The 21,272-nt window shown below is 26.2% G+C and overlaps 1 protein-coding gene across 2 annotated transcripts in view; it reads left to right on the top strand.

Annotated features, from left to right (window-relative positions):
• Positions 1 to 21,272, top strand: part of LOC111634846 (dopamine D2-like receptor) — a 203,437-nt gene that overhangs the window by 171,088 nt on the left and 11,077 nt on the right. The gene's annotated exons all lie outside the window — the stretch shown is intronic.

A 21,272-nucleotide genomic window follows, 5' to 3' on the forward strand; every position in this document is an offset into this window, starting at 1 on the left:
CCTCCTATAACTCCTCTATTTCCTTTTTTTTTTTCTAAAGGTGAATGCATTTATCACTTAAATAAATTTAATTATAAACGTAAATTTACTAATAAATTAAATTTATTAATTTATAAAATATAGTATTAAATAAAATTTATGTCTATGATAGGGACGTTTTATCATAAGATAAATTTTTCCAGCATCCTTGATCTTTATCGAAGATTTTTGTTTTTTATGTTAAAGAGGGCAAATAAAATTAAGATTTTTAGTATTATTTCTATATTTAGGTAGTTTAAAACAAGAATGACATTATTAAATTGGTAGAATTTTGAAGAGGAAAACATCAAAAATCTTTCTCAAATCAAACACTCATAATAATAATAATATATAATCCTTTCAGCAGTTTGATATAAGCTTAAAAAGTTTTATTGGAAAATTCCCTTACTTTTAACGCATTTCTTAAAACATATTACGGATTTTATCGTATTCTACACACGTCATCAATTCCCTATCATCAAAAACGATAAACTTCTCACTAAAACTTTCCTCCTCCTCCTCCTCCTCTTCTTTCTCTTCCTCCCCCTTTTCGTCTCGTGCGATTTTTCACGTATTCGAAACTGGATATTATAAAACTTAGTCAGCGTTTTTGAACCTTTAGATAGGGGGGAATTGAAGCGAGAAGAATAAGTCCAGTACTTAAACATGACTACAGATCAACTGCATCTGTTCAAATGTGCCATACCCACTTTTGTCAATCAACGAGGTTGTGTTTGGATTCTGTGTGTACTCGCTTCTAGCTTTTCCTCCTTTATTTCAAAATGGCTTAAACCGTAAGAAAATTCGAATATATTTTACGCATTTTTACGTTCGTTTGCTCGTTGCACAGTCTAATTGAATAACATACAGGAGGGATGAAGAAATTTATTGTTGATCCAAGCTATCCTTTCCCTCCACCAATTATGAGGCCCTTGAAGCATTAATTCCTAATTTTGTAACCATTTAGCTGAGGCCCTACGCTGTATCTTGTTTTCCTTGCGTATAGACTTTACAAGAGCAAAACGATATAATCTTCATCCTTTATGATATATGTTGCTGTTTATTATACTTATAAATATGATAAATCCGCAAATACTTGCTTCAGAAAACAGAATATCAAGTAATATTTTTCTTCAATCCTCGTCATCTATCATATTTTAACATTAGAAATGCATACTGCATCAATCTGTATAAACATCATTTGTAGTATATTTTATTATTATTTGCATACGTAAATATGAATAATGGCATTTAATATTATAGAAGACAGCTTTCTGATGTAAGTTTACGATAGAATTTACCTTTAAAAATTATTTATTCTTAGATAAAAAAAAAAGAAAAAGTATTAGGGAAAATCTAAAAATTAATATTAAAGAAGTTGATGATTGTAAATTCGTTTGATATTAAAAAAATAATGTGTAATTAATATGAAAATTGTTTTAAAAAATATTCAAAAAGTTGGATTAATTAAACTAATTTTGGTAATGAGAAACATCTGCGAGTTAAATAAAATCGCAAAAAATCCATCTCGAAAAAGTTTATTCATTAAAAATTGAATGAAAATGTAAATATAATAAAACTATAAAATCGTTCTTTTCTTTGTTTAAAAAAATATTATTAAAATGAAATAAATTATAAATGAATGCTTCGTCTTGAAAAATGCATTCAAAATTCATTTAAAAAAAAATAATAATTAAATTCTCAAACTACAAAGTTAAAACTCTAGCAACGAGTTGCATAACTTTCCCGGCAAAAAAATTAAAATCGTGTGTGGCACCATCTATTATGATATTTTATAATAATAGTTAAGCTTTTAGCAACTTTTTTTTAAAGAAAACTCAACTTTACCCTGAAAATTAATAATATAAAAATTGCAAATGCTCGTAACGAGTAAAGTCTTCATTAAGTTAGACCTCCCCCTCTCTATCTCCCCATTCCCTCGACCTTCAACCACCAAAATTTAATAACATCGATCCCTCTAATATACGAACCTCCCTGCAAAATTTCAGAAATTTTCGACAAAAGACACGGGAGTTATTAAGCTTCAAATTGAGTGAACAGAATCATGCCCCCCACAAACTAATAGCAATATATGCAGGGAAAAAACTCCAATTTTTTTTGAATTTCTCGACGTTTCAAGGTGCTTCGAGTCCAAAAAAAAATGTAATGGTCTAAAAATCACCCCCCAAAGATCTTTAAGATTCTTGGGGGGGTCATTTAGACCGATGACCATACTTTCCTTCTGTTATGTATAAACCGGAAAAGTAAAAACTGAAAAATCTAATAAGCAGACAATGTTTTAATTAAATACCTTGAAAGAAAATATATTTTATTTAGTCATTTCTTTCATATTTATATCGTTTCTAACGTAGAACAAATATAACTTAATTCTTTTACGGATTATTTTACTCTTTACGAGTATAGGAATATCACTACTCTTCAGGAAACTAACCTATATTTTCTGTTTATCGCTAGGAACTTCAATCGTAATTCTTGATATAAGATTAGAACTTCAATCACTAGACTAGAGATTAAACTAAATTTAGTTTTTTTATGTCGGTTCCTCCTATAAAAACGAATCATTCTGATTCTTCCAACTCTGAAAGAGGATCTTCTGAAGGACAATTCGCTATTTCGTAATTTCTCGTGAATTAATCGATTAATTATAGTTTAATTTTAAAAATTAGATTAAATATATTAAAATTTGCAATGCGTTAAGATTCATAAACACCATCAAAATTGAATTTTTTCATAATTTTTTACTAGTTATAATTTCTTTCGGAATGATGAAGTTCCCGCTTTTCCATAGTATTTTTATTCAAAATACATGCATTTTTGAATTAATAATTACAAAAATTTTATTATTTATAATATAAATAACAAATTTATATTATTTTTAGTTAGTAAATTCACGTATATACGAGCCAAAGATATATATAGCCTATATAAAAGAAAAGTTTATTTACCACCATAGACGTATGTTGAATATTAATGCTTACAGGTACGAATCCACTATACGTTTCTATTAAAAATACATGAAATGATGTAGTTGCTATATAAATAAATATATATCTTTTTAATCTTATGTTCATCCTTTACGCTTGACTGAGTTTTCCTATCTTCTCCAGGCTTTGCTAGCGGGTGACAAACGACAAAAACTAAAAACAAGATATTTTACTTGGATAACTTTGCCAGATCAAAAGTGACGACAACAAAATAAGTTTCTCACTAGAAATTTCTTCTTTACAAATGTTTTTTCTTCTAATTTTCCTTGATATTTTAAAGAAATCAACCATTATATACAAATAAAAGAATCCTTATTCCTCTTTTATGTATTATATGTATTTTTTTTTATATATATTCTTTTTCAAAACTTATCTTTTGTTTGATTCGCATTGAAATTCCTTTTTAGGAAAAAAGTATTTAACGAGATAAAAAATATTATTATTTATAAAAATAACCTTTGAATAACGTCAAAGAAATGTTTGTTATCGATAGACATTGTGAAATATCCCAATAATGATCCTAATTACGATCTTGTATGGAGCTTTGGTATCATTAATAGGATCTGTTTCACGTAGAAGATAACTAGATATCCCGTTGTCTACTAGATTTCGACCTCAATATATGGGTTAACCTTGGCTTCTGACACGAATTCCACCTGACGTGACAAATCTAACGGTTGCTGTCATTAATGTAGACGTGGTGGACAAACGACTGGGGTGTTTCATAACAAACACTGGACCTTTCTTTCTCCTTTCTCTTTCTTTCCTACTGCGTATCATTAACATCGCAGCTGGATGGCCAGAAAGAAGTTCTCGGCTTGTTCCCGTGGGCTTAACACTTCTGGTTTATGGACAAACAAAGCTTCAGATTGCCACGAAGAATCCTAAAACAAAAACATGTCTGGCTGACAAATACTCTTGTTTTCTTGTTATATAAAACAGTCCTCATCCCCTCTTCTTTCACCTTAACTAGGCTTGTTACGTGAGGACGAGTTTCTGTTAACACGAAAAAGAAGGGAGAGGATGAAAATCCTTTAATTTTTTTAGATATTTAATTATATAAATTCCTAAATTAGTACAACATTTTCTATAAAGTAGCATAGGAATAGCATTAAAGGGATTAATTAAATCCGTTCGTGTGTCGTTTGAACTCGAGCTTTATTAACTCTTCTACAAGTTTGCATTTAATAAGAATTTAAAAGTTAAAAAAATATATAAATAAATAAAACTTTTTAATTAAAAATGTTATAATTCGAAGAAATTTTCGGAGAAACAATTANTATTTAATTAATTCGAACGAAGTAGGTGCCTATCGAGTCTAGTTAATATTTAATTTACTCCATCAACTCGTGCCTTTACTCATAGGAATACGAGTTAATTCGAATTGTTTGATCTATGATTGAATCATTATTAATTATAATTAGCTACAGGAAAACAGGATAACTTTGATCATTTTATGGTAAACATACTTTTAAAATTGCTATTAAAAAGAATTACATCGTATCCAGAGAGGGATGTTTGAGAGGAAACGATTGAATCGTGATATAAATTTGTGCTGTTTTTATTGGTAAAATTTAAATATTTTTATACATTTATAAGGATTTTATATAAAAAATTTAACTGTTAAGTCTATTAGTGTGTAGAATTGTTTAGGAGTTGAATCAATAACCCACTATTGGAACGTAAAGGAAAGGCAAATATAGAGCTACTCTCTACAGAGATATTTAATTGACCACACAAAATTGGGATGATGTCGATGAAGATTAGCATTTTCGGCTGTTTTAGGTGTTTATAAAAAAAAATACGTTACACAGCATACATTATTTATAAAATACCTAAATATTTAAGTATATAGATAATTTATACTGTATATAACAATATATTATTTAAGAAAGATCTCGATCCTTCAATTAATTTTAAAAAAATATATAGAATTTTTAAATATAATTACTCAATAAATGTTTATAAATCAATTTATTCAAACTCTAAAGTATTTTCCAAATACATCTGTACGCAAGGATGAGGATGGAGAAATGTATAAGGATGAAACTATTGTACTGTTTATAAAGTTCTTTCTCTAATTAATGATATTAATAAGAATAAATTATTAATTCATTTGCAAAGATGCTATACTTTGTTCCATCATTCTAAAGCTGTGATTTATACATAAATTAATAAGTTAATAAAATATAAAGTATGACCTCATCGTACGATATGAAATAGTTCTGTATAGTAGAAGTTAATGTAGCCTTCTATTCGTTTATAAATATTCTTCGTATATTCTAAAAGATGTATACTCTGTTAAATCTGTTCCTGATATATAATAATAATGTACTCAAAGTTTTGAATTAACTCTACATAATGACATCCATCGGGAGTTTTCCAGTTTTCATTTTGATGAATGCTTCGGCATCGCGGATCAAAAGATACTTTCTTTATATATTCTGCACGATAAACCATAGAAATTATCAGAAATATCAATTATTAGAAGGGGAAAAATTAGATTTATGGAGCATTATTTGTGAAAACTAAAGTTTTTTACAAGATTTCTTCTATTTTTTCTACAGTAAATCTCATCTAAGAAGGTTTATTCATTTTCTGTAAAATGATGCTTACAGAAAATCCTCCAAAATTTATTTTTAGAATTAGAAAATAGTTGTAGAAAGTCTAAAAAATATCATTTTAAGAACTTCATTTTCTTAAATTACAATTTTTTTTATATATTTTCTTATAAAGATAACATTATTTCTGATTTTATATTTTTCACATCAATAAGGAGATACAGATGAGAGATTCTCTTTTCATTTATTTTAATTTGTTTTTTTTTTAAATTTCCAACAAGATAAGATTATGAATGCAATTACTGACGAAGGAATTTTGTTAATAATATGGTAGAGACAATAAGGATTTCCATTATGCTATGATAATTCCAGACATAATTATCTTTGTATGTACATACACGAAGCTGTAGAACTTGTAAACATCATAGAAGAAGACATATAAAGAAAACTTTTAGTATTAAAATGTAGAAAAATCAACAAAAATTAAACTGAATATATCATTTACTTTACTTATATTAATTAATTAGCATTTGATAAATTCATAACTGGTGCAAAGCTTAATTAATGTTCAGAAATAATGTAAAAGCAATACATCATTATGAATTCCATCATTTCCTAATTTTATTTACATGTTAAATTATAAATATATATTTTCTATTTAAGATTATCTTAATATAATTTAATTATTAAAATCTGCTGATATGATCCTTCAGCATCCAGAGATGCTACGAGGATCCGCATCACTTCGTAATGTAACAGAAATGTGTAAATTCCACGTATGAACGTAAGAAAATTACTGTTTATCAGGTTATTTAAGTTTCTATACATATATATAATCGTATATAATTAATATAATACATAAAATTTTTATTAAAGTACAACTTTTACCATATGAGAATTGTCACAAAGTAAATTAATATTATTATTATTAACATTTCAGTTATTAATAATTTATTTAAAAGGTTTTTAAAAATTAATTAATAGATGAGAAATAATTGACAGGTGTCGTACTTAGAATTTTAGATTATTATGAAGCTGTATCAAGATATTAATGATGTTAATACATGATATCAACCATTAATAATGATGATAATATATTTCTTAATATAAATATCTTAATTTTTGTAAATTATTTATAAGATTTTATTTAAATTCACAATTTTATTATAAATTATCAACTAGAAAATAAATTTTATTTAATTTTTAAAATACATTTTTATGAATACAATTAACCTTTTCCTCACTTATCAGCTAAATTATTTTTGCTTTTATTTTAGTAATTAAATCATTTATTTAACTAAATAAATTAACAATTAACTTAATTTACTTTATTTACTTTATTCTTCAGAGGATAATATGTATTTAAATAATATTAAAAACCACAAAATTTAAAGGAAAAAATTTAAACTTTAACAAGATAAATAATCGGATTTTATTCATTAATCAGATTTAANGGAAGGATATTTGACAATTTGTCCAGGAACAGAGAAGGATATTTGACAAATATACTTTCCTGTTCCTGGATAAAATGTCAAATATCTTTGCCTGTTCCTGGATGAATAGTCAAATATCCTTGCCTGTTCCTGGATGAATAGTCAAATATATCCTTGCTTGTTCTTGAATAAACGATAAGAATAATTATATAAATGCGTAATTATAGTATCTAATAGTTGCATATAAACTTAATTACAATATATAGATAAGAATAATCTTACATCTGCATTATGCTAATAAAACTTTATATAAAAAAACTGATCAGTAAAGTTTAAAAAAAATTTTTTTAGCCTTAGTTTCTATTGCTTAGATAAAAAAAATAATACTTTATATAAAGCATAAATTTAGTAAAAATGATAATAATCTAACGTAATAAGAGCTCATAAAAATGAATTTAATGATCTGCAGCGGAGTATATCATTTAAATAAATTATATCAACTTATTATAATATATTGATTGTTGTTTCCTTTTTTAAAATAAAATAACTTGAATTTCTACTTAAAATAATTATTTTATTACATCGCATATTTTCTTCTAAGCATTTAAGAGCGTTAAATAAACATAGTTTAATTACAATTAACATAATAATTAAGTTTTAATGACAATAAGGAAAGAAAAATAATTTAAAAAGCCTGGGATGGCCCAAAAGTCGGTTGACCGTTGCAAAGGCTAAATTTGTGCCTTATTCGAGCGCTTGGTTAAATGACTTTTGGACTTCCTTGTAGATATAATAGTGGAGAATATCATGGGGAAGAAATATATAGCTAAATACAATGAATTAAAAATCATTAGAAAGACAATTACATTAAAAATAGCTTAATTACAATTAAGTTAATTCAGTGCTTTCAGATGTTTACTGCGTAAGTGAATGCAGTAATAAAGTGATGCTTATCCGTGTGCTAATATATTTATATAAATATATGTGTGTGTGTGTGTATGTGTGCTAAATTAATGAGTAGTAATTAAATTAATATAACAACTAATAATTTGCTGTTGGTAAATGACAATATATTTAATATAATTTAGAAATTCCATTGAATAGATTTGTTAATCAATGAAATATATTTAGTTACACTCGAAAGTACCTTCTTACAAAGTAATTATAATGAATTTTATTCGACGAAATTTCCTTTTTTTATGGCTTCTAATTATATATTAGATTGAAAATACAGAAATAATTCGTACTAATTAGTTTTACTAATGATATTTTCTTGCTATAACGGCATCAATATATTGACGTTCTCTTCGACACGACACTATTTATCACTTACATTCTGTACAAATCTATACACACCCTATGGAATTAAATGGAAAAATATGTTATTCAGTACACAAAAAAAAATCGATTCATGTACCATTTTCTCAGTTTTAAAGCATAAATTAATTAAAATTTTATGTAATGATCCTCTCAAATTTCCTCAAAGTTTCGATATAACTAATCAAATTCTCATTATAATAAAAATCGATTTTTATAAAGTTAAGTATTGTTTGTTCCTGTTCTTCCTCGTCCTTACAAGTTTCAAAGTATTTTTTTTTAATATTTAAAAAGGATATGCTAGCCATTTTTACATGAATTACTTAATAAACTTTTAATTAAGTTTTCTACAATAAATCGCAATTTTCTTTGAGATCATTGCTTCAATTTTTCTCTCATTTGTTTCGAATAAAACGAAGAAATGCTTGAATTATATTGAAATTTCTTGCAGAGAATTAACTCGAATTTATTAAATATCAAGCGGAGGAGGAGTAAAATTTTATATTTCGAAAGGTGATAAAGGTAGAAAGTGAACTCTCTCGACGAATTAGTTAGCAATTTCTTATATTCGTCGAGTGTATAAAGTGTTTTTTCCATTATTCCACGTCAATTTTTGTTGTAATTTAATAAAATAAATACCTATAAATAAGCTCGAAAAAACTAATTCCCTTCCTCTTAAATTTGCGAAAAAAATATATACACTTATACCAATTTAAGATAAGTATATATAGTAGTCTATGATCAGAAATATATACATTATAGATACGTGAATAGGTATAGGATGGCCCAAAACTCGGTTAACCGATGGTTAACCGAGTTTTGGGNATATATTTAATATAATTTAGAAATTCCATTGAATAGATTTGTTAATCAATGAAATATATTTAGTATTATTGCTTATTACACACACACACAAGCACGCGCAAACCCCCCCGCGTACGGTTAAATGACCCACAGTGTGGCCCAAAAGTCGGTCAACCGTTTTTAAACCTAAATTTCTTTTTAAAAAATTTATGTTTTTATGCATTTTTAACAAAGACTTGGCACCAAAATAGAATAATTTAGTGTATAAAATGTTAAATTTATGTAAATTATATCAAATATTCTGCAAAAAAAAAGTTATTTGAATATAATAATTTTAAAACAAAAGATGTAATAACTTCAATTAAATTCTCGTCAGTCAGAAAAGAAATAAAGTATAATTGTAGTTAATGAGCAGTTTTCCTCGATATCTTAGTTTTAAATGAGATATCATCAGGATCATCAAGATGAATCTAATCATCATAATAATTGCTATCTTTGACGTTACCCTTATTATAGAGTTAATAAATACTTTTATACAAAAATATGTAAGATAAACTTCATTTTACATGAATTTTTGATGGCTTATTTACAGGTTAATTAATGTAATTAATCGGATTTATTCTCCCATTCAGTAAAGACGATCGCTGATTTTCATAAATGTAAGCTTGAAAGCTTATTGTGTAATATTGAATATATATATATATATTACACAATAAACTGTTTTATATTTATATTATGCAAGAGTTTAATCGATTAATGGGGTTAAATTCAGTGATCTATGTACATATATCAACAATATTCGTATGCAGGAGTTTAAGAGGGATGAAATGAGGCTCGAGAGAGCCATGAATGTGGATTCTCGTCCTTTTTCAAATGCCACAAGTATTATTTTTTAATTATATATATAGAAACTGAATTATGGACTCTAGATTCGAACATAAAACACAGTTTTCTAGGCATATTCCCAGAAAGGGTATCTAGAAGAGTTTGGCTCATGTGTATATGAGTCAAATGGACCAATTTCTAAGCATGTTCCTAGAAGGAAGAATCAGCTAGAGTTGCTACATTATTAGGCTCTAGTTCTGAACATACCCTTCCTAGAAAATGGGGACCTATCAGGAAGAGTTTTGGCTCAAATTGGCCCATTTGGCTCACGTATACACGAGTCAAATGGTCTAACTTTCTAATTATGCTCCTAGACCTGCTACACCATTTGGCTTTGGTACAAAATATAAAAGAGCCCCCAAAATACTTTAGAATCTACAGAATATTTATGAATAGATTGAATAACATCGAATAGATATTATCTATCAACAACGTAATTAAAAATATCGATGTGATGTATTGCTAAGATACTTATAGTATCAACGTATGTTTGTGTGTGTGTGTGTATATAGCTATAATAATATTATCCAGTAACTTTACAAGGAAGCAATTAATTGTAAATAACTAAAATATATTCAGAGATATTTACACGAGTGATCTTCATTCCGTAGAAACGTATTTAACTATAATTAAAGAATCGATATATTCTAATTATCTCATTACTCGACTTGTTTGCAAATATATCAAAGTTTTAAATATAAGTGTGTTAAATTTCTTAATTATCATTATAAATAGGTAATTTACATAATTAAGTCATTACGGCGATTTATAGGGCCACTAATGAATTTTTTTTACCAAAAAATTTCGTAATTTTAGCGAATAAAATTCTTAACAAAACACGTTGGGTTTACATATTTATAGGGCGCGTGTCGTTGGAGGGATGAATTTATTCCTCGCTCTATTGTGTTCCTAGTTAACTTGTAAATGGTTCGAAAAGAAAAAAAAAAAGATGAATGCCATCAACAGAACTCTTTAAAGTGTTAATATTTTGTGTTAGGTATTGTTCCTTTATATCTAAAAATAATGTTTTATGTATGTCAGAAACTGGATGGTGTCTTCTTAGAAAAATCTTGTTCTAAAAATACCACTTTCCAATACTAGTCAACATGATCAAAGTTTAATGTGTAAATTTTCTGATGACAAGTTACAAAGATGTTTTTGACAGTATTTCCGTCGTGTTAAATATAGTAAAATCCAAACGTTTAACTACTTAATTTGATTCTTAACAAATTAAAATCGAATCATTTTAATTAATTGATGCCATTCTGCTTTACTTTAATAAAGGAATTTAAGGAATATCTTAAGAGAAATGGTTTTTTTTGTTTTTTAAATATATTTATTGAATTTTTGAATATTTCCTTTATATTATTTCTCTTGCGTTTTCGAAGGAATTTATCTAATCTCTTTTGAATATTAGGTTTGGGTAAATGCATATCCATTTATGTTACGAAGTATGATATATCGATGCTATCAAAGTTTCGTTCTACTTAAGAGACTTTACAGAAAATCATTTTAATCAAATTTTCTTTAAGAGCGAACCATGAAGAACTTCAATTTCCATTTCAACCAGATGATTTATTTTTAAGATATACGAACTTGGATGAATAATCTTTAAGAAAAAGAAAAATTTAATATATATATTTACCCCTCTTTAACTGAAAAATTTAGGAAAAATAATGCATGATTTTTAATGTTTATCCTTCGCTTTACCCAAGATAATTAATTGTTTTTTCTTTTTTGCGTTATAAATACGTCAAAAAATAAAGAAAGAATGAGCATTATGTCTATATTATATTGTATAACGACTCTTGATATAGTGACTACACGATATAGCGAACAATTTACGTGTACACGTAGTTATTCTATTACAATATGTATTTAATTATCTATAAATTAAAACGATTAGCATAAGTATGCGTATGTATGTCTGTCTGTCTAAGTATATACACACACAATATGGATATGTTGTATATACTTATAGATAAGTAGACCTATATACGACACACCCATGTTGTGTATATATAATTTATATATTCTATGATACATCCACACTTCGCTAATTTTATTCGTGCTTAATTTATTTATAAATATAATTAAATTTAATGCCATTTTAATGGGGAATATTACCTGAAGAGTAAATATTTTTCTATAACTTTTTATACAGTTTTAACAAGAAAAATACGACTATTAACCATTTAGACGAGGTAGGAGAAGGGGGAAAAGGCTATTTAACAAATATAAGAGCTTTTAAAACTCAATTTTACGAATTATAATTATTTATTTACTAATTACGCTCGTAAATCTGGACGTATAAATGTTTAAATTTTTAATATGCTCAGTTAAAAATATGTTGCCAACACTTATTTTTTAAATATTTTTTTTAAATTTGAAACAGAAAAAAATACAATAATTCAATTTTTTAATGCAGTTTTTAAGGTGGGAATTTATCCTTAAAGGTGTTTTCTTTTCAAGTTTTCAGCTTGACAAGTTAAATAACTTGTGATGTAATTTATAGCTATTATTTTTATTTATGTGGAAGTGTCATAGAATACACATCATAAATTGTTTGACAAGTTCTCCAGTTACTAAGAATTGAGTCTTTTATGTTAAGATGATGATCAGTATCTTAACAACATCAGAAACTTTTGTCTTTTATGTCAAAAAACGAGAAAAATTCTAATAATATAACAATGACAATCTCCAAACTATAATTTTTAAAATAATTTTCGTACTTTAAAATTATATTTTAAGCATAAATTTAGTAAGCTTTAAGCTTACTAAGCTTAATAAAAATAAATAATTTTGGATATTAGAGCTTAAAATGTGTTGAATTTAACATTAATTTCGCCTAGTATACATACAAAAATTTTAATCCTGTATATTTAGTATGCAAAATTATGCATTCTTATATCGAGTTTTCAGTGCAATTTAGACCAAAAAATATATTTTTTAAATTAATAACATTTTAATATACGAATTTTTAGTACTTTTAGTAAATTTTTCTTGTTGTTTTTGCCTTAAGAGCTTCTAAATGTCCTGGATTCCCCCCTTGTGAATTTTCAACCTTTTCAGCTTTTCGTGTAAACCTTAAATCTTAGAAGTCCCCAAAGAAATGTCTGTAGACGAAAGTTTAGAAGAGCAAGACAGACATTCAATGGGGGATCGATCTTCCCTATCCATCTCTGAGGATGGAGAAGGATGGATGGATCGATTTTTATTCAACTATTATCCATGGATGAACCATAGAGATGCAGGTGTACCATTTTATCGAAAAATTATATTTCAAGTTCCAAAATTTACAACCGTGGATACTCCTTAAGTCTTTAATACATTTCTGTTGAAACACGACTCCATTATTATTCAGTTGTTATAAATTCTGGATTATTATTCTGTCGACAGCCCTCCTGGGTCCTTTTACTATTCAATTTGATTATACTGACCGCCATTTACAGCAATGGAATGACCAAATTTCGGAGAGATTGTTAACGAATTTCAAGCGATGATCGTAAAATTTCACTAATTATAAACTATTTACATAAAAATAAGAAAGATTTATTTATTTTTTTGAATATTTATGAATAATTTTAAGTAAAATTAGTCATTAAACATCTTATAATCTTCAATTCTTAACAATGAAACCAAACTCTAGTCAGATTTATGGTGCTAGGTAGATAAAATTGATTGAATCAGTATGATTTGGTGGTTTTATTTACTTTTTAAGCTCTACTTATACATAAAAATCAAAGAATTACAGGCTAGACTTCATGTATAATTTAAAGGATCTACTATATTATCTATACGCCAATACGCAGACTACGTATGAAACTTGTATGAAGTAATTTCCATAATGCAGCCCATATACACGTTTAAAAATATAAATTATATAAATTATCGACTCGACCAATAAAGAAATAGTTTATAAAGTTGAATTTGATGCAACTAACAAGAATTTAATTTAAAAAAAAAAGTTACTTTTCGAAGCTCCAATTTAAGTATTTAAAGGAGGGAGGAAAAAAAAGCAATTTTAAACTGTAATAAGATTAAAATTTTGTTAAATTTAAATTATTTTTTATAAAAAATTTACTTAAAACTTTAATAAAACTGAATTTTTAGTGTTTATTGCCATATCAAACATCGCTTTTTAACGAGAATCTCCTTGTCAAAGTTGATAAAATCGATACCTCAGGGAATAATGGCAAATACGTATCCATGAACGAGGCAACAAGTGTATATACATGTATATATGCTTGCTAGATATTTCATTTTAAAAGAATATTCTTTTAAAATGAAATATTCATCAATCTACTAGAAGAGAATCATCGATCCTTGAATAGTACTTTCGTTAATTAACTCGTAAGTTCATTTGGGATTTACTGTGATTCTGTTACTTCTGTCAAGCAATAATAGAAGCGATGTTTGATATTTGAATTACATATAAACTAACACGATATGATTTCAAACGTAAATGAATTCACCGCTAAGAGCATTGAGTATTATATAAGAAAAAGATAGAGTAAGCGCTTCATCCATCCCACCTTTAAACACGATTTTATAAAAATAATATTAATTAAACAGAAAATTTTTAACTAATTACTAGGATATTTGATTAACTTTAATTATTATTTATTCGTCTACACGCACCAAGTTTTATCCAATTATATAATTTAAGTAAATTTTGAAAATATAATAAATTAAATAAAAAAAAATTGGAGTTAAAAGATAATGGCATATAGGAAAATTACAATTAAGTAAATTATTACGGTTAAGTACTTTAAATAAAGGGAGAAAAATGAAAGAAATGGCGATAATTTGATGAAATTAATTTACCTCTTAAAAGAGTGTTTGCTACTTAATTGATAAGACGAGGAAGAAAATATTTTCGAGAAAAATCATATTTGCAATTACATTATCTTTTCTAGTATATAAATAATTAAGCGTAATGTTATCATTAATTCATCATCATTCAAGAGAAACTTTAACCAAATCATTGTTAATAATTCATTCGAGAGTAAATTAAACTCATTCAAACGATATACTCGAAATTTATAGATAATTCTACATAATTATATATTTTTTATTATATATATACAGATATATAGCCTATATATATTGGTATCAGAACTAGTGACGTCGTTAGCCATATAAATTCGATATGACACAAGTTTCTTTTCTGTAGACGTGATCAACTTATGAAATAGGAAGTAACTTGAAGAAGAAGAATTTCTTTTTTAATACATAAAAATTAAATATATTTATTTTATAAATGAATATTTATAATTTAAGAGATAACCTACCAGTTAGATCCACGAAATAGCGAAAAGTTTGCATATTTTGTGCCCTTATGCGTGAATTTAAAAATGTGCTCTCTGCTGGTGTGCGCATTATCCGACATCGACAGACAACACTACCTCAGAAGTATTTCCGGCTTCCATTATTGGTCGAAGGTTTCATTGAGGATGATCTTCGTACTAGGAGACCAGTGGTTTGTGTGCTTCTCACTCTCACCAGACGGGAACGTCTAAAGTTTCGTGTCCACTGGACCCAGGAACAATGGGCACCTCTTCTCTTCACAGATGATTCCAGTGGTTTGCTCTTCGGAGCGATTTAGAAAAACTCTAATCTGGATGATAGCGAGTACATCATCCCTCAAACTTACTCGATTGCAAAGGGATACACGACTTGGTATTATGGTTATGACATCATCAAGGATTGTGGATCAATATCTTGAAACGAATTTGATTCAGCACATTTTCCCAATCTCATTCCTATAGAGCACGTTTGAGATAGTCTAGGGATAGGTGTTTAGTCCCTTCAATCCCCCTCCTGAAATCTCCAGGGTCTCCAACTGGGCCATGTTTTGATCAATTTCCTCATAAACGGTATGAAACAAAGCTATGAGGCATGCCTCACAGCTGTAAAAGATAATACGCCAAAGTAAATTTTGTATATCACGTTGGGGATCTTTTTCAAACTTGCACGCCATCGCCTATTTCTTGCATTAAATTAGGTATCTTAACAACTCATTCCTATACTTTACTTCTACCAAATTTTACGTATATTAAGCATCGAATTACGATTTTATAAAAGAATTTAGTTCTTGATCCCTTTATATTGCAATGCAGTGTAACATACGATTAGGCTAATATATAGTTTAAATTATATTTTATACTAAAATTCTGTTAAATTTGAAATTTTTTTATGATTATGACAGAGAATATAATTTTTGTTTTTAATTTGTAATTTATTTTAACGACATGATTGGTTATTTTTGAATATTTTTACTACTAGAACCAATCATCGTTCAGACAGTAACGCTTCTAACCAATCAATTTAAATTCGATTTTTATGTGTTTTAATCTTCGTTATTTTGCGGAGGACTGCCTATATTTATTACAATTTTTTAAATTGAATTTATTTCGTTTCTACTGTTTTTGGAAGCAAATTTTAAAACCATTTTAACTTATTTCTACGTTTTTAAGCTATTTTTAATTATATACGACTTTTACTGTTTTTTAAGAATAATAATAAAATGTAAATACCGTGTTTTAGAATGTGAACATTTAATTTATATTTTAAAAAATCATTAAAAACAACCTAGTTTAATCATTAAAATAAAAAAAAAGCAGGAAAGTAATCAAAGACTTATGAAAAATAAACTCCAATTATACATATTCAGAATTTTTTTTTAAAAAAAACATTATTTTACATTTTAAATAATAGAAAATAATGTTTTTTTTTTAAATTAATTAAATTTGACAAATTCCTTGTTATAAGATGAAAGATAAATAAAACTTATATTAGAAATGCGTGAGAAATTAACCAAAACATATTTATTTTTTCCAAATAGAATGAATGTTTTTTATTTGTTTTAAATGAAATTATTATTATTTTTTTTTATCTTTTAATATATAAATCTCTTATTTGTTAAGGATTTTACAATCATTTTTTCCTCAATTTTATGCCTTTTATTATCCTTTATATCGAGTTATAGAATTAAAAATTGCATTTTTTTAATTGCTAGAAAATTCATATTTAAAAGTAAAATTTTAAAATTAACTTGATATTGAGTCATTAAAAAAAATGTAGAATAAATTTATTTTGGGTTTAATTTAATTTATAGATCAATATCAATAGGTTTATAGCAATTGTTAGTTCATTAAATTGTTGGAATGATTGACATTCTATTACTTTATTCAGTTAGAGGCTCGAAAATGCTCTTAAATACCTTATTCACTGCTTAAAAATTATTTTAAAATTCGTTAAATGTATTAAAAATGCAAGGAAAAACACAGGGTTAATAGCATCTTCAGTACGCTTTCTACTTCATCAAGCAATTTAAAGATACTTGTTACACATTTTAAGTAACAATTTCTAGCGAAAATAACCGATATTAAATTGATTTTTTTCTACTTTTTGTGTGTAAAAATGTCAATATTTTCTTTAAATCTTTCACATGTTTCATTTTTTTTTATATTATTATTATTAATGGTTCTTCTATTTATTACTAAAAAAAATTTTTTTTGCGTGTATTTCGTTGAATGTATTTACAAAAGAAATTTTAATATCTTCACTTTAAATGTTATTTCAAATATTACTCTATTTATATAGTTAAATATTAAAGTAGTATCCCTTTAAAAAAATAACTTACGAGANTGTAAAGTATATAGCAACGAGAATTTAGTATAATTTCGGTACAAAACTCCAGAATACAAGTATACTTGATACGATCAATCAATCTCTAGAATCCATTTATGCTTCTGTAATACAAGTATAACAGATAAATTAACTTATTTAGCGATAATATACAGTTAATTTGTACTGTTGCAGAAACAATATCTAATTGTATTTGCTCTTCGTATAAGTTTACATGATACGATCAATTCATTATATGCTTCTGTAATAGTACAGATAGATAAATTAATCTACAAGAACCCAAATACTCTAGTATTTAAAGAGTATAGATAAAGCCCATAAGTTAACTATAGTATAATTCCAGGTTATCTCTACATAAATTAACATTTAATTTATACAGTACATGTTGAAGAATTAATCTAGAATCTGTAGATGAAGTTTTTGAAGGTATAAATAAAGAAAAGAAACACGACAGTGATAAATTTTGTATTATTTATATATCGTAGATTCTTGTAGAATAGTAAATGGTGTAGAGAAAACTTTCTCATAAAATAAAAAGTTATATATATATATGTTTTTTTTTGTTACTGCAGATGTATTATTCAATATTATTACTGTTTATGTATGTCATCGATGACACGTATATGATATGATCGAATATGTAAAAGTGATTGATTGCATCACTTTGCTTATATATCTTCATCTGATGATGACTTTCTTAGTGAAGAAATATGTTCTTGAAATGGTTTCATGCGTAAATTTCATTATCTTTTCTAGTATATAAATAATTAAGCGTAATGTTATCATATATTTACCCCTCTTTAACTGAAAAATTTAGGAAAAATAATGCATGATTTTTAATGTTTATCCTTCGCTTTACCCAAGATAATTAATTGTTTTTTCTTTTTTGCGTTATAAATACGTCAAAAAATAAAGAAAGAATGAGCATTATGTCTATATTATATTGTATAACGACTCTTGATATAGTGACTACACGATATAGCGAACAATTTACGTGTACACGTAGTTATTCTATTACAATATGTATTTAATTATCTATAAATTAAAACGATTAGCATAAGTATGCGTATGTATGTCTGTCTGTCTAAGTATATACACACACAATATGGATATGTTGTATATACTTATAGATAAGTAGACCTATATACGACACACCCATGTTGTGTATATATAATTTATATATTCTATGATACATCCACACTTCGCTAATTTTATTCGTGCTTAATTTATTTATAAATATAATTAAATTTAATGCCATTTTAATGGGGAATATTACCTGAAGAGTAAATATTTTTCTATAACTTTTTATACAGTTTTAACAAGAAAAATACGACTATTAACCATTTAGACGAGGTAGGAGAAGGGGGAAAAGGCTATTTAACAAATATAAGAGCTTTTAAAACTCAATTTTACGAATTATAATTATTTATTTACTAATTACGCTCGTAAATCTGGACGTATAAATGTTTAAATTTTTAATATGCTCAGTTAAAAATATGTTGCCAACACTTATTTTTTAAATATTTTTTTTAAATTTGAAACAGAAAAAAATACAATAATTCAATTTTTTAATGCAGTTTTTAAGGTGGGAATTTATCCTTAAAGGTGTTTTCTTTTCAAGTTTTCAGCTTGACAAGTTAAATAACTTGTGATGTAATTTATAGCTATTATTTTTATTTATGTGGAAGTGTCATAGAATACACATCATAAATTGTTTGACAAGTTCTCCAGTTACTAAGAATTGAGTCTTTTATGTTAAGATGATGATCAGTATCTTAAGAACATCAGAAACTTTTGTCTTTTATGTCAAAAAACGAGAAAAATTCTAATAATATAACAATGACAATCTCCAAACTATAATTTTTAAAATAATTTTCGTACTTCAAAATTATATTTTAAGCATAAATTTAGTAAGCTTTAACCTTGCTAAGCTTGATAAAATTAAATAATTTTGGATATTAGAGCTTAAAATCTGCTGAATTTAACATTAATTTCGCCTAGTATACATACAAAAATTTTATTCCTGTATATTTAGTATGCAAAATTATGCATTCTTATATCGAGTTTTCAGTGCAATTTAGACCAAAAAATATATTTTTTTTCTATATAAATCTGGCTTTATATTATAATTTAGTGTGGCTGGCTTATATTATAATAAAGTCTGGCTGACTTTATATTATAATTTAGTGGAAGAGAAGGGTCTATTATATGTTATTGCTTAGGCCACAAGTCTTCCCATCAAACTACTATAAAATAAAATATTTAATGCTTCAGTCTAAATTAAAAAAGTATGCTACAGAGAAAATATAGATTACAATTAGACCTATTTATTAAATGAACATGTTTAAACATGTTTATTCTTGTTTAATAAAGTCTGTTTTTGTTTGTTAGTTAATAAATACAACTTTAATAACGTGCATCACAGTAATATTTTGGAATACAATTAAGTAGAGTAATTATTAGGAAGGTTTTCAGGTTTACATTAAATTTATTAAATTAAATTTAATAAAATATTTAAATTATATTATTATAAGCTAACTTTAAAATATTTCTCTATGTAGAACACTCTAAAATATATTTAAATTAAAAAACTACATAATTAAAAATATATTTTATAGCCTATATAAAAATGTTCAGCAAATATTTTAAACGATAAATAAATATAATATAAATAAATAATAACATTTTTAATGATTGAAACGTCACTTTAACCTCCGGGAGAATGTAAAAGTGTAACTCAACCGTGACACCTCATTAAAGTCTTATTAATAATTAGAATATGTCAATTAATACCAATTTATATTCTATTCATCACAGTAGACGGGGTGTAGAGATGCGTGTTTATCACCCTGTGATAAAAAATTATCTTAATTTTTTAATGGTAAATGCTTTATTGATGTTAATTATCCAAGAATTTCATTAATTCCCTAGCTAAATACCACGCTTACATTAAATATTTAATGCGATAAGTGCCATTATTTTGATCATTTTTAAGTTAAATTTTTAAATATTTCATAACTTTGCTGCTTAATTATAAATTAATCATATTTACTTCGACATGACCTGTATTTTTCTAGTTATTCATCCATCTTCCTACGTTTCCTTCCTATGGTTAACAATGTATAGTCATGTAATAAAAGTTTCTTTGCTTGTTTAACCACTGATAAATCATCTTATTCTTTGAATGGTTGATTCAATAGAAAATGGATGAACATCCGCAGCAATCTGAATTGNCTTAAAACTTTAATAAAACTGAATTTTTAGTGTTTATTGCCATATCAAACATCGCTTTTTAACGAGAATCTCCTTGTCAAAGTTGATAAAATCGATACCTCAGGGAATAATGGCAAATACGTATCCATGAACGAGGCAACAAGTATATATATATATGTATATATGCTTGCTAGATATTTCATTTTAAAAGAATATTCTTTTAAAATGAAATATTCATCAATCTACTAGAAGAGAATCATCGATCCTTGAATAGTACTTTCGTTAATTAACTCGTAAGTTCATTTGGGATTTACTGTGATTCTGTTACTTCTGTCAAGCAATAATAGAAGCGATGTTTGATATTTGAATTACATATAAACTAA

The sequence above is a fragment of the Centruroides sculpturatus genome, unplaced genomic scaffold (assembly GCF_000671375.1).
Source record: "Centruroides sculpturatus isolate CEXI.00-Female unplaced genomic scaffold, Cexi_2.0 scaffold135, whole genome shotgun sequence".
In the NCBI taxonomy this organism is placed as follows: Eukaryota; Metazoa; Arthropoda; class Arachnida; order Scorpiones; family Buthidae; genus Centruroides; species Centruroides sculpturatus.